The sequence below is a fragment of the Sitophilus oryzae genome, unplaced genomic scaffold (genome assembly GCF_002938485.1).
Source record: "Sitophilus oryzae breed Bouriz unplaced genomic scaffold, Soryzae_2.0 scaffold_1494_pilon_pilon, whole genome shotgun sequence".
Taxonomy (NCBI): domain Eukaryota; kingdom Metazoa; phylum Arthropoda; class Insecta; order Coleoptera; family Curculionidae; genus Sitophilus; species Sitophilus oryzae.
This window is the reverse complement of record NW_022146163.1, coordinates 349,685-364,582: the sequence shown is the minus strand read 5'-3', so window position 1 is coordinate 364,582 and position 14,898 is coordinate 349,685. Positions and strand designations below refer to the sequence as shown.

The 14,898-nt window shown below is 30.6% G+C and overlaps 1 long non-coding RNA gene across 1 annotated transcript in view; it reads left to right on the top strand.

Annotated features, from left to right (window-relative positions):
- LOC115877461 overlaps nucleotides 1-14,898 on the top strand; it is a 25,649-nt gene extending 10,751 nt beyond the window's left edge. Inside the window, exons 2-3 of the long non-coding RNA XR_004049354.1 lie at nucleotides 4,524-4,603; nucleotides 14,103-14,898. This is a non-coding gene — a long non-coding RNA (uncharacterized LOC115877461). The remainder of the gene's footprint in view (nucleotides 1-4,523; nucleotides 4,604-14,102) is intronic.

Below are 14,898 nucleotides of genomic sequence, written 5' to 3'. Positions count from 1 at the left end.
TTTCCAAAAAATTTTTCAAAAAATTCCAAATTTTCTCAAAAAAAATGATAGGTGTGTTTCTGAGACCGAATATACTGTTAAAATACTTGCACTTATTTCTGGGACACCTTGTATATTAATAAATAAAATATGTTTCCACCCTTTGTAATATATATATATATATATATATATATATATATATATATATATATATATATATATATATATATATATATATATATATATATATATATATATATATATATATATATATATATATATATATATATATATATATATATATATATATATATATAACAGACAATAGGCCCGAATCCACAAAAACATATATACCATATATATAGATATATATATTATTTATATATATATATATATATATATATATAGATATATATTACAAGGGGTGGATGGGGAAGTGGAAACCGGCCTGGGAATAACAGACAACCGGCCCGAATCCACAAAAACAAAATGACCATAATGAAGAAACATATATTATTTCTTAATATACAAGGTGTCCCAGAAATAAGTGCAAGTATTTTAACTGGTAGTATATTACGGCCTCAGAAACACGCCTATCATTTTTTTTGAGAAAATTTGGAATTTTTTGAAAAATTTTTTGGAAATGTTTTTAGTTTTAGTTAAAAAACATGATTTCTTGATAATCTAGCAACATATGTAGGTAGTAGATTAAATTTGCATGAAAGAAATTCCAGAAAAGATCCAGTGGTTCTCAAAATTTAAGCAAAAAAGCATTTTTTGTTTAAATTCTCAAAGTAAAATAACTCGGTTATTTTGGACTTACTTGAAAAACGGTAAAGAAAAAAAATGTTTCTTTTGACAAAATCTACCCCCCTTAAAATACTTGCACTTATTTCTGGGACCCCCTGGGTAAGGGTCAAATCACCCCAAGTAAGGGCGATTTTCGTTCGGGCGAAAAAATCTCTTTTGCCTCCGATTTTTTAAAAATATTGAAATTGTCTTGATCAAAATTTTTATAAAGATCAATATCGGGTCGGACATCTGAATTTTTACTAGAAAATAGCTCAGTTTCACAGGGTTCTACTGTTTGGTCTGTTCTGTTGGTCTTCAATATGCTACGATTTTGAATCACGATATTGAGAAATTTTAAGACTTCCTGATTCATTCAGTTCACTTGGCCCAATCCTCTGTGAAATACATTATTTTTAGCTTTTCAGGTATATATTTTCTTACAGATTGTAGAAAGAAATTCTCTCTTTGCTGGTACAGCAGCAGCCTCGTCATGTATACATGTTTTAATTTTGGTATAATTCTCATCACGTAACTTTGCCTCGTTTCTACATGTGGCATCTTGTATGATAATGCCATGACTCAAACGAAAAAAACCTAGGCAATACCTTGGAAACATATTAATATTTTATTATCTAATCTTCTTCTTTCTTGATTGGTTTTACGGCCTAAGCTTCCAGGACTATACGGCCAGATTATCTAATCTAGTTAGAACCTCATTTAACTCTTCTCTGCTATGACTAATTTTTAGTAAAACTATTCTAGCAAAATTTAAACAACAACTTAGACTTAACTTTTAGTTCTCAGACTTGGCTTTTAGTCCTTCCCCAATTCAAATCAAGCATAGAGATAGTTATCTTCATGTTTTCTCTGTCAACCGCAGAGTTTTTTGCGTCAAATTTGTCTACCTTTTTACTCAGAGGAGTTCGAAAAGTATTGCACCGAGGCCCCCAGTTGTCAAGCTACGCTACCGTATTCCTAATTCCTAGTATCACAGAATATCTAGCTACGCAACAGAAGCCTCGTTACATGTAAAAAATCGTAGGTCTCAAAAGGAGACAGACTTTTAAAGCCTGTCTCCAAATCAGATATTTTGATGCGGTAGTTTCACTACTACATAACAGAGGGCGATAAATTTAAAAGAAAACAGTTTTCTACAAACGAAATTTAAAAGAATTTTATGCAGTGTTGCCATTATGTAATTTATATTGTAATACTTCCTGATAAAGCCTACGTTCAAATTTGCTACATCATTTAAACATATTAAAATAGATTAGAGCTCTTTTTTCAAACATTTAAGTATTTAACTTGCCATGTTAGTTGGAGTTAAATCTTACGAGCTGAATTAAAACCACTTCCTGACGTTTGATTCTAACTGAATACTAAATTTTGATTGTAATTCGGCGACAATATAATAAGTATTGTTCTACTATTATGACACCACTTCCTGACGTTCAATTGTGTTCATACCGTATAATCGGGAAAAAATGGCGTTAGCGATTGCTATGAAATGAAAACCGCTGTCATTTTATGTGTAAATTTATATGGGAAATGTCATCGATCGTCTTTTCCCAGCCAATTGGACGCCGTTTTTTTTCGGTATCATACGGTATTTGATATATACTTGCGTATTTTTCATGACATTGCAATATTATGGTACCATGAAGCATATCAAGTGATACCGTAATATAGTACCATATTACGATACATAGCGTTCGATTGGGCTTAAACTTGGCATATTTATATTACGTATCTTCAGTGACATTGTAATATTATGGTACCATGAAGCATATCAAGAGGTACCATAATAATACCATATACGATACCATTTCCTGGCGTGCGATTGGACTTATACTTGGTATAGTATAAGTATCTTCGGTGACATTTTAATATGATGGTACTATGATGCATATAAAGTGGTACCTTAATACCACTTCCTGACGTTCGATTGGGCTCATATTTGACTATACTTGCGTATTTTTGATGACATTACAATATTATGGTACCATGAAGCGTATCAAGGGGTACCATAATGTAGTACCATATTACAATACCATTTCCTGGCGTTCGATTGGGCCCAAATTTGATATACTTGTGTTTCTTTATAAAGATTTGTTTAATTAATAATTTTAATTTATTTTACGAATTTTAATTTATTGTACTATGTCGTGACAGCAACTTTTATGCCGAACTAATATATTATTAATTGTACCTGTGTCACTTTTTAAAATCTACTTAGGTCTATATAAATAACATGGCAAACAGAAAAAATTTGTTATTATAGTATTTTTTTAGTCAATTAACATTTTTTGTACTGCATTTTAATAAATCATTTCCATTATTATTAAACGTATATTTCATTACTAACGTTTCAGCATTAATAAATATCACTATCAAACACCCTGTATATTATTAATTTTAAAGGTAATTAAAGTTATTTTCTAAGTTAACATAATAAAGTAGTGTATATTAAAAATGTATTTTGAAAATAGCCATACACATATTAAAATTTTATTTGAAATTGATATATTTTACTTTTGAACTGTTACCACTCAACCTCTGAATATATTTTTCTCTTTTTTATATGGGAATTTATTATAATGGGATGGCTTTGCAATTATCTAAAAGCTTGCATTATTAAAGCACTTTCCAGATGTTCTACATCACATTAGTTGCTACGATATATTTCATATTTCAAAAATCCCCAAAATCAGAAATTGAGAACGGACAAATCCGGGAATCAGGGAAGCCATCATATGGGTACATTGGTTCCAATTCATTAACTTGAGAAATAATAATTTAACAAAATTCTAATATTTTCGTTGTAAGTTAAGTTTCGTTTGATTGAAAGTATATTTCACGTAAATTAGCTAAACGAATATTTAAAAGTTCCGATACGATAGCTACCAAGATTTAGAAATAGCGGTAGATATTTAAGTTTCTCTATATACAAAGAATTAATTAGTGGCTCTCAAAATAAAACAAAAGACATATAGCAATATACTTTTAATAATTCTTTAGTATCTTTTATCATCAATCATCGCCTACTAATAAATAGGATCTTTTAATAATTGTTTTTTAAATATGGCATTAAACAGTGAAAATAAGTATAGAGTGTTATATATTTTGACAAGCTTATGGCAAGCCAGATGATATAATTTATAAATATACAGGGTGTTCCATTTAAAAGAAAAACATAACTTTAGTTCATATCTTTAAAAATATTATTTTCGTAGAATAACAGACTACGCCACTGTATTCTACGCAAAATGTTCTACAATAAACAGCTTTCACCGTCTCAATATCTTTAACAATAACAGAGATACAGGGGGTGTCCTAAATTGCAAAATTTTCAAAAAGACCCTGTAGCTAAAAAACGAAGAGGGCTATGAAAATTTTGTTTACGGCATCTTCCGTTTGACAAAAATGTGGCCCAGGTATGTGCACACCGCACCCTTCTATCTTCACGAATAACGAAGATACCGTATGATTTCAACTAAAATGGGACACCCTGTACAAAAAAAAATAATGTAGCTCTTAATTTCCCTCCAGCCAATGAAGAAACGGTTTTTACACAACAGTCACCGCATCACAGTGCATACAGGGTGATTCTCTGGCTTGGAATACATTTAGTAAATGAAGGATGATATTGTTATCTCTAAATCTCTTACCACTGGTAACAACACACAAAAATATGATCTGGCGAAATCCGGGTTAAAATATTGTAATCGTTAAATATATTTTTTCTTTTGCAGCTCTAAAGCGTATTGGTCTGGCGGGGGTGGCGCAAACAATAATTCTCAATACGGCAGCATTGGATTTCAAAATCCCAATGGTAAGTATATACAGGGTGGCCCATCGAAAACGTTCCGCAAGGCATAACTTCCAGGTTATTTTTTTTTTTCAAAAAATCCAAAAACACGTCAATTTTGTTTGTGAGGGGGACAACTTTTGCCCCAAAAATGATTGCAAAAACTCTTCAACCCTCTAAGCGGGGGTGTCATCCCCCAACTTTTTTCAAATGGGAAGGGCACTGCAATGAAAAGAGCTTTCTATTCTCTATATTTCCCCGCTTCGCTTTTGAAAATCGGTCGAGTCATTGAGAAAATATGAAGGATTGAAATTTGAAAAGTGTATTTAAACATTTATCAGAGTATACAGGGTTGTTCACCACATACGACACGGAGTATTGTAGCTAAACGATTAGATTTTTACAAATTTTAAGTTTTGGGTTGGTTGAAGGACTATTAGAGCTACAATTTAAAATTATTTTTACAAGATACAGAGTGTCCCAAATAAGTAAAAAATATTATAGTTGTATTTTTTTAAATGGAACACCCTGTATATTATTCTATTTTTGGATTCTACGATTGAAATAAAGGTAAATTTGATTAAGGTTTATCACACTTAAACCTTACCGTTTATGAAATATTTTCAATTTTATGAAATTGCAGTAAACATTTTAAGGCTTCATTTCTCCAAGAGTATCAAAGTTTTTAATACTAAATTTTTACTGAAGATTATTTATTGATCAGATATTGTGTTGCTATAATAAACATTTTACTACCTTCTACAGTGTGTCCAAAAATTTATATTAAATAATTACTATCTTTAAACGGCAATAACTTGTCTAATTTAAATGGAACACCCCATGTATTTTACGTAAATCAGATGCACAATGTAATTGTCTATGAAATTGTAATATACCATTTTTTACCCATCTCTTCAAGTTTTCGTATAAAATGCATTTTCTTATAATTTAGACTTCATTTATCACTATACCCATGGAATTGACATTTTAGCTTATTTTTAAAGATGTAACAAATTTTCAAAGGATACAGATACTAATATTGTCGCTATAGTTCGCTTATTTAATTAAAAAATAAAAAAACTGTTTAAATATTTTTTGTTAAAGAGGACCAATTAATATGATCCCAGTATTTAAACTACATTAATTGACTGTTTACGTTGATTAATAATAATTGCTCCAAATACAAAAAAACTGAATTTTGTGTGTGTTAGACAGTGTGGTAAAAAGTAACACTTTATATATTGTATTTCATTTTTTGACGAATGCTTATTTTTAAAAACAGAGACGTTCATTTTCATAACTTATTATTATATTGATTTCTGAGCCAAATGCATATTTATTTAGAACAGCTTATTAATTAAAACAATTTAAAAGTATGTAATTAACTAAAATGTTTGGTGTTTTTGGTCGAAAATAATGGTGGGATATTTAATTGGTATACTCTTTTACAAAGATTTAAATAGTTTTTTTTTTATATGCCAATGGGTTGCAATCATAGACTTAAAATAAAATATAGACTGAGCATCTCATTCATAAATAGCTGGAACATGCGGTCAGACACTGTCTTGTTATTGTTGTGTTATTGTTTTAGGTTATAACGAGTGCGACACGAGCGATAGATAGGTTGTCTCTGTCGTAACGGTCGTTCCCTGACGACTCTGCCGAGAAACACAACACTGTCTTTCGTTTCTCAAGTACACCTGAACTCTCCGTATCATAGCCGGGTAATTTTTTTATTTTAATGAAGCTATAATTAAATTAAAAATATATCGTATTTAAACTTTTTTATATTTTATTAAGATTTAGGACAGGCTTTTTAAATAAAAGTTTAGAAAAAACGTCTTAGAGTCCAAAAAGGATAAAATAATAAAATACACGTTATAGAAGAAATTTTATAATCGAAATTACGTAATTTTTGAAATTAATATAATAAATTATTAATTTTAGTCAAACATTTACAACCCCTAATATTAATCAAAACAGGATCTATTCCACAGATATAATAGAATCGGCGACAGGGAGAGAAAAAAAATATGATTGTTGTAATTTTTTTCTGGTTAAGTGATGTCTTATGTAAATTAGAGAAAACATAAATCTGTTCCATTAAAGCAAGGAAGGTGATAGGAAGTGGATAAAATGAAAACTACATTTATTTAACTCGGTACTGTCTTTATTATACCGGGTGCGTCCCAAAAGTGGCTCATCCCCATAATTTTTTTATATTTTCAAATAAAAAAACAAGATTTAGTATGTTAGTACATGACATAAATTAGGATTGATTGACGCATTTAATTGTTTTTGGTCACTTCCTGTTTCACCGGAAATGTCTATAACTTTTAATTTTTAAACGGCACCCTTGGTATATTTCTACTTTATTCGATAGAAAATGGCACTCTGAATAGAATGACACATCATATGTCAACTTTTGACATTCTCGCATATGGTTTAATTGTAATTGTAACACGCGGTTCATAACGACAATTTGACTCGAAATACCAAGTGTGTGGTATCAATATATTCATAAAAAAATGCTTTTTCCAAATATGCTAATGAGTCACTCTTGTTCCATTTGAAAAAGTTGACATATGTATGATTAAAAATACGATTTGTACATACGCTTTTAACCGGCCTAGACAAGACACGAAACCTATTATTAGACGATCAAAACTATTTTTCCAAGGCTCCTTGATTAAAACTTAGTGTTTTTAACAACACCATGGCACCCTGGATTGAAATTTAAAATACGATTTGTTTTTAAGCGACAATGTCAAAAAATTGACATATGATATGTCATTCTATTCAGAGTCATTTTGTATCGAATAAAGTAGCAATATACCGAGGATGCCTTTAAAAATCAAAAGATGTAATCATTTCGGTGAAACAGGAAGAGACCAAAAACAATTGAATACGTCAATAAATCTAATTTATGTCATATACCTACTAACATACAAATCTGTTTTTATCTAAAAAATAAAAAAGTTATAGGGGGTAGCCACTTTTGAGACGACCCGGTATATTAAAAAATATTGTTTCATAATGTAATATCATTTTAAAATTCTTGTATGTTATTTTAGATTCTGAAGATAATTTTAGAATAAACCGGAATATATTTTTAATAAAAACATTATTAATTATTAACAGGGTTATAATTATGATTTTGTTACAATGTAAGTAAGTAAATAATGTAATGTAAGAGAAAAAATTCAGATTTTACATTTTACTAAAATATTATCTAAATAAGCGCCTTTCTACAACAACGCCACTGACTCCCAATGGGTAAATTGAGAGTTGCCTACCGGTCAAAAGTCGTTTCAAGACTTAAATGGATTATTTAAGTCAAATTTCTTGCAAATTTGGCACTGGCGAACCATATTTTATAGTTCTTGAACAGAAAAAGTCAATAAAATAAACACTTAAGCACTACAAGCTAAGAAAATGCGTTAATACAGCCGGGGAGATAGCGGCAACAAAGCTTTACCGCACACGTGCGACACGTACTACAAGGTAATAAATGAATGAATAGGCTCCCTCGCCTCTAATCGGTGTTGTCATATTGTAAAGAACTTATCCTTTTTAAACAGTATCCGACTTATAATTTAGTAGTATAAGGACTATTTAATACATCTCTGGAATATTAAAACCTACTTTATTAAACTGTAGTATTAATATCTCAATATATGTGTATAACAAGAAAAAAAATATTGATAATATTAAAGACGTGACAACATAGGCTGGATGAGGAAGGCTCGGTCGACTGTACCCAGATGTAAACATGTGTACAAAAAATATTGTCTGTCCGCGTTGAGATGTAAATAGTGTAGTCTATATTTTATTTTAAGTCTATGGTTGCAATATTTTCCACCTGTATATTTTGTACATATATGGTGCTATAAAAAAATCTGAAATGTCAATATTCCATGGGTATATTGATAAATGAGGTCTAAATTATAAGGAAACGCATTTTCTACGAAAACTTGAAGGGATGGGTAAAAATGGTATAATACAATTTGATAGACAATTACATTGTGCATCTGATCCACGAAAATATATAGGGTATTCCATTTAAATTAAACAAGTTATAGCCGTTTAAAGCTAGTAATTATTTAATATAAATTTTTGGACACTCTGTATAAGGTAGTAAAATGTTTATTATTGCAACACAATATCTGATCAATAAATAATCTTCAGTAAATATTTAGTATTAAAAACTTTGATACCCTTGGAGAAATTAGGCCTTAAAATTTTTACTGCAATTTCATAAAATTGAAAATATTTCAGAAACGGTAAGGTTTAAGTGTGATAAACCTTAATCAAATTTACCTTCATTTCAATCGTAGAATCCAAAAATAGAATAATATACAGGGTGTTCCATTTAAAAAATACAACTATAATATTTTTTACTTATTTGGGACACTCTGTATCTTGTAAAAATAATTTTAAATTGTACCTCTAATAGTCCTTCAACGAACCCAAAACTTAAAATTTGTAAAAATCTAATCGTTTAGCTAGAATACACCGTGTCGTATGTGGTGAACAACCCTGTATAAGGATAAATTCCTTCGACCAATTGAGGGTTTTTTCTTATTATTTCTAGATGTTTACGCATTTTTTTTTCACTTGCCACAAGGCTGAACGATCAGGTGCGGTAGTTGCTAGATAGCTGTTCTGTGACTTGTGCGTTGAAGTTCTTCTCAATATCGTTAAACTGACCCATAATAGAATTTCAAAAAATACCAGCCCAGACGTTCAATTTCTGAGGGTTTTGTGTGTGCACCTCGTGAAAAACCCTGGGGTTGTCCTCAGCCCAGTACCGACAGTTGTGCCGATTAACGACACCGTTCAAAAAGAAAGTACACTCATCCGAAAAAACACACATTAAATAGGAAATTATTATCATTCGCCACTCGTTCATTCATAGTTTCACGATCGGCGACCAAACGATCGCGACGATCAAAATCGTCTTCGTTGAGTTCTTGTACCAACTGAATTTTGTACGGGCGGAACTTGTGTTTTTTTAATATCCTGTGGACACTTGTACTCTTAAGTAATGTGTTTCTTCCTTTTTTTTCAAATTACTTATACGCATATTCAAAATTTCAGCTAAATATGAAAAACAGTTTATAATAATATCTGTGATAATATAGTGGTCTAATGTATAGATAATGAATGGTACGGAACCCTTCGTGCGCGAGTCCGACTCGCACTTGACCAAGTTTCTTTAATTTTATTTATTTATAGAGAAGGTATTATTTTTCTAGAGCCAAGATCGCAATATACCGGGTGTTTCTCAAGAGTGGTTAGCCTCTATAACTTTTTTATTTTTTTCTGAAAAACGAGATTTGCTATGTAAGCATATGACATACATTAGGATTGATTGACGTATTCAATTCTTTTTGGTCACTTCCTGTTTCACTGGAAATGACTACAACTTTTGATTTTTAAATGACACCCTCGGTATTTTTTTACTTTATTCGATAGGAAATGACATGTAATATTTAAATATTAAAATCGCAATCGCAGTTTCAATTAGTGATGACGCTTTGGGACAGGATCTGTTATTTTCGAAACAGGTTTGTTTTGGAACTGGCTTGGAACAGGTTTATGTGCTATCCTATACCAGTTCCAGTTCCAACTGTTCCAGCTGTTTCAAAACACTGCAACTTAAATTAAATACTTAAAGAAATACATTCTTGGAATTGTTTAAATTATGTTATCTACTATATTTGTGATACTAGATTATTAATAGTGTATTTTTCAAAATTAGATAATTATATATTATATTGCATTTGGCAACATCGCCAGTACGTTTTTTTCATGGTAAGAAATTCTCTTCGCCTACTCCGTTTACATTAAAAAAACTCTGCATAAAAAATGTATATATACCGACAAAGGAACCTCTTGTTTTTATTATTTAGGAATGTAAGTTGTTTTTATTTTATATATGTGTTTTACTATTTTACATATATAAAATAGTAAATGTTAGATATTCTTTTCTTTCAGTATTTTTAAATATTGATTTCCTATTTAAAATTTATAATAAAAATTTAATTGAATTTTAAATAAATTTATCAAATATCGGCAACGCTGCGAAAACCGTCACCCTTGTTTTTTTTACGTCTAAGCACTATATTAGTGCACTCGCACTCAATCTCGATAATATAACGCCAAGCGACCGCGTCGTTAAAGCGATATACTACCTCGTTTCTCAACTGAAACTAGTTCTTTTTACTTAACTGTTCCAAGACCCAAACTGTTCCAAGTCCCAAACAGTTCCAAGTCACTAAATGTTCCAAGCGCTAAACTGTTCCAAGCCCTAAACTGTTTCAAGTCCCAACCTGAACAGTGGGACTTGGAACAGTTTGAGACTTGGAACAGTTTGCGACCTGGACCAGTTTAGGGCTTGGAACAGTTAGGAACTTGGAACTGTTTGAAATAGTTAAGTAAAAAGAACTGGTTTGAGTTGATAATCGAGGTCGTATATCGGTTTCGCTAGTCTAGCCAAGTCTAGCGGACGCGACCGTTCAGGTGTTATCTGTTATCGGGATACAGGGGCGTAAAAAACAAGTGTAGCTGTTACCGTTATTTAAAATATTTAATTAAAACTCAATTAAATTCTTATTATAAATTTTAAATAATAAATAATATTTTTTTTAAATATTTTATTTTTTTAATGTAAATAGAAACAGAATAGGTAAGGAACATTTTTTATTATAAAAAAAATGCTGGCGATGTTGCCAAATGCAATATAATTATCGCATTATAGTTTTTTTTTGAAAAATACAGTGTAAGAACAGTCGGTTATTGTTTTGTATTATAAATATAGTAGATATTAAAAAAAATAAACTCTTCCAAGAATTTACTTTTTAAGTATATCACAAAATTATAAATCTATATTTATTCATTAGTGCTTATACAGGGTGGGTCTTAAATAAGTGCACATATTTTTAGGGGTTGTATATTTCGATTCTCATGAGTTTTTTTCGGGAAAACATGTTTTTGAAAAGTTTATATTTTTCGAAAATTTGATAGTTTTTTTTTTAATTTTTAGTTAAAAAACATTATATCTTGGTAATATAGCAACATAGATAGTAGATTAAATTTAGAGAAAACAGAAAAATCCCTAGTAGTTCTCATTATTTAAGCAAAAAATATTCTTTTATATAAATTTAAAAAGAAAAATAGCAACCGAATCAGAATGACGCAAGTACGGTATTAATTTTCGTTTTGGAACAGTTTGGAACTGGAACAGGTTTCTTGGAACAGGTATCTTTTGCAACTGGAACAGCTTGAACCTGTTATTAAAAAATCGCTGTTCCGGCCATCACTAGTTTCAATTGCGATTGGAGAATCGCAGTTTTGCTCATCTCTACATAACAATAATGGTTGTGGTCTCGGCGCACTCAGTGATGAGGTGTTCTGGTGTTTCCCAATTTTCCCCACAGAATGTGCATTCGCCGTTGTTTCTTAGCTTCAATCTACTGAGGTGTTCATTGAAGCAACAGTGTCCTGTTAAAAAAAAAACCGTGACAATCCGAAGATTGTTCGTAAATCAAGGAAAATCATAGTTGTAGTAATTTCCGGTGAACCAGGAAGTGACCAAAAACAATTGAATGCGACAATCAACGGTAAATTTCTTTCGATCAAATAGGCAGCATTTTTATTCTAAATCTGATATACCACTAACCATGAAAATGATCATATATGTTTTGTATGTAGGAGTATACCGGGTGTTGCATCGTCGAGCGGGACATAGGAAATCCCATGTAAATTTTAATGGGGTCAATTATTAGCTTCCCTAATTATTTTAGAGAATAATTCTATTTAGGTTTATTGAAGAGCACTAAAACCCACATTCCAAAGAATAACTTTAGAGATATTTTTGATTAGCCCGTTTACGAGTTATCACCGATTTCTTTTTAAATATTTCTCCTTTCTTATGTCCCTGTATTTACATATGAGCACCAGTCAAGGTAAAAGATAACTGTCAAATGATGTTGTCATTTCAGAAATTTATCTATTTAGTGCTTTATTATTATTATTATTAAAAACTCATGCCTACATCGAAAATATTAGCCATGAATTACACTACCGAAGAAAAAGTATTGATGATTAAATAGTATTATCAAGGAAATAGTTATCAAAAGGTGTCAGACATGTTTGCTGCTCTGTATCCGAATAGACCGATACCTGGAAAATCTACAATCGCAAAGAATATGCAGAGATTCGAGACCAAAGGTACCCTAGTAAATAACTGCAGATGTGAAGCAAGGCAGGAACAAAGAGAAGATGCAAGAAATGATACCGACTTGGAAGTTTTATTGTGCGTGGAAGAGAACGATGGAAAGATCAGCACAAGGAAACTTGAGGATGAACTAGGAATAGATCACACTACAGCGTTTCGAATTTTGAAACGACATAAATACAATTCCTTCAAGTATGAAAAGCACCAAGAACTACGAGATGGGAACGAAATACGGCGGCAGACGTTTTGTTTTGATATGATGGAAAGAGCAAACACGAATAGGGAATTTTTAAAAAACATATGTTTCACTGACGCATGCACGTTTATCTTAAATAATGAACCCAATGTTCAAAATTATCGATATTGGAACAAAGAAAACCAACACAGGTTTGTCGAAACAAGGACGCAATATCCACAGAAAGTAAATGTTTGGGCAGGGATATTCGGAGACAATATTATCGGGCCATTATTTCTTACGCGAAATTTCTATTTGTGATTTTTTAATATTAGTTCTAACAATTTAATAGTACCTAAATTAGTAAGTTATTGAATATTGTAATAATACTATAATTAACCTTGTAATTGATTACTTTATTTTACTTTAATTTATATTAATTTGTATTTATAAATACATCTTTAAGATTTCCGATGTAGGAATGAGTTTTCAATAATAATAAAGCACTAAATAGGTAAATTTCTGAAATGACAACTTCATTTGACAGTTATCTTTTACCTTGACTGGTGCTCATAAGTAAATACAGGGCCATAAAAAAGGAGAAATATTTAAAAAGAAATCGGCGATAACTCGTAGACGAGCTAATCAAAAATATCTAAAGTTATTCTTTTGAATGTGGGTTTTAGTGCTCTTCAATAAACCTAAATAGAATTATTCTCTAAAATAATTAGGCAAGCCAATAATTGACCCCATTAAAATTTACATTGTATTTCCTATGTCCCGTCCGACGATTCAACACCTGGTATGCATAAAATCAATATAGATGTATTATTAATTGAATTATGATCATTAATGAGACCAAAATATGTTTGATTTTATTTGATTCATTAGCATGATTTTTTATTTTACAACGTTTTTTTCTCATGGCAGAGTGTTAGTATTTTATTAGCTTTACCCAATTAAGTTGAAGTGATAAATAAGGACGATTTTGATTCTTTTTTTTCAAAAATTTGATTATTGTTCTTCATTTCCAAACGAAGATCGATATAAAATCGATAATTTTTTAATTTTTATATTCTTTTTACTATCATTACTTTTTATTATAGGTTCTGGTGGTAGATTGACATACCAGCATCATAACAATTCTGGTCATTCAACCAGGGTGCAAGGAAAAATTCCAGTTTACTCATTCGGGAACGAACATTGCAAATCCACAATTAATGTTGGTACCACAGTCGACCATTTTTCTGGAAGAGGACGAACAATGACATCAGTAAATGGAGTTGATATCGATATTAATTTTCAACATAAGTAGTTCGATTTCAGGAAAGAAGATTTCAAAATAAGTCGTTTATATCTAACGTAACTTTTGCATAGTACCGGGTGGTGCATCGTCGTTGGAAACATAGGAAATCCCATTCAAATTTTCTCCATGATTTTATAGCGAAGTCGTAAATCAATGACTAAAGAATATAAGGACATTGATTGTTACCTATTCAGTTTTAATTTAAAAATTGATTCTGTTTTTTTCAAATTACTCAAAATTGGCTTGTCCAAAATTGTTCAGATTCATCAGAAAAAAAAACTATTTACGACTTCACTATAAAATCAATAGCGGAGTCAATATCTGGACAGTTCAAAATTTGCATGGGATTTCCTATGTTTCCAACGACGATGCACGATGCACCACCCGGTATATGTATAAATATGAAAATATATATTCTTATTTCTTTTGTATACGCTAGTCAAGACAATCATTGCGATTATTTTTTTAATATTTTTTTAAATACAAATATCAAAATCAGTTGGTATGGCTAGAATTAGAGCTGGATTATTAACTACTAATTTTATGATTAAATCGTTTTTAACTACTATTAGAAGAGTAATACAATATAATAAGTT